A 1,496-nucleotide genomic window follows, 5' to 3' on the forward strand; every position below is an offset into this window, starting at 1 on the left:
AACTAACCACATGATTGCTGAAATTTCTTTCACAGTCTACGATCTGCTCGCCCTTCTCAGGGCTGATCAGGTAGGCGCATTCCTCGGGTTTTTGTCAACCCAGAAACTCATTTGGTCGAAACGAAATATAAAAGCTATGGAGGCTCAATTCCAGCTATCCAACAGTTACGGGTGCGACATGTGAAAAAGATTTTCTCTAAAAACAGCGATCTGTGAACAGTGGTCCAAGGTTGTGTGCGATAAATCTGTAAAAACGGGTTGGATCCTAATAAATTTTTTCACATACAGCTCTCTGCGGTTTTTCAAGATGCAACGTGTGACGGACTCTACAATGTGTTGAAAATAACCAGGGGACCTTTTGGGTTGTTTTAATCGATGTTAAAGTTGCAGTGCAACGTAAATTATTTTAATCTATTTTGACGGTTTTACATTTCTGATTATTTTGCCATTTTATGTGAGGATTGTCAAGACGAGCTTTGAGATTAGTCAGTCGAAAGGCCTTGATGCCTGGCATCAACGATTTTATCCACTAGTTTTACCTAATGGAAAAAGCTTCCTTTGGGATCTAGCTGGAGTCGGTAACATGTTTTGGTAACTTCCGGGTCACATGAGGATCTGGCGGAACTAGGTGCTTCCGGCGCTCCGTTTGATTCAACCATTAGAAGTGTTTGCACGCTTGATCATCGTCATGTCCTCATTCACAGCGCTTTCAGCCACCAGCTCGCTGCATAAGATAGGATTGCTGCAATCTTACCCGCTAACCGCATCAAAAAACCCGAACACTCATCAGACTATGATAATTCTGGGTGCAGCACATTCAGTTTGAGGACATCATAAACGAGAGGTTCAATTGAGTCTCCCGTGAAAACCAAATTGATTTGCAAATGAGTGTATTTCTCGAAAATAATCCTGGGTCGTTTATTGATCCACTTTTGTCCCAAGGTAAAGACTCAGCTGAAGGGGAATATCTATTCCAATATCTACAGATTTGCTGAAACCAGGAGGATGAATAGTTACCAGCCAATGCATGGACAATGTACTCACTCTATTATACTTGTTAGGTGTTTCTCTAACGGAGCACAATTCTTGCGTTTTGCAGAGACATGCACGCGGGGGAACAATGCTTGTTTTGGCTTGTTCGCTGAGCTGGTTTGGCTTGTTGAGCTGGGCAATTTGGTTGCAAACGTTTCATCACCAATCGAGGTGACATCATCAGTGCGTAGTTGTGCGTAGCACAACCAACCACCCCCCGCTATGCACAACTACGCACTGATGATGTCACCTCGATTGGTGATGAAACGTTTGCAACCAAATTGCCCAGCTCAGCGAACAAGCCAAAACAAGCATTGTTCCCCCGCGTGCATGTCTCTGCAAAACGCAAGAATTGTGCTCCGTTAGAGAAACACCTAACAAGTATAATAGAGTGGGTACACAGTCCATGCATTGGCTGGGAACTATTTCTCCTCCTGGTTTCCGCACATCTGTAGATATTTGAA

The sequence above is a fragment of the Opisthorchis viverrini genome, assembly GCF_000715545.1.
Source record: "Opisthorchis viverrini unplaced genomic scaffold opera_v5_11, whole genome shotgun sequence".
In the NCBI taxonomy this organism is placed as follows: domain Eukaryota; kingdom Metazoa; phylum Platyhelminthes; class Trematoda; order Opisthorchiida; family Opisthorchiidae; genus Opisthorchis; species Opisthorchis viverrini.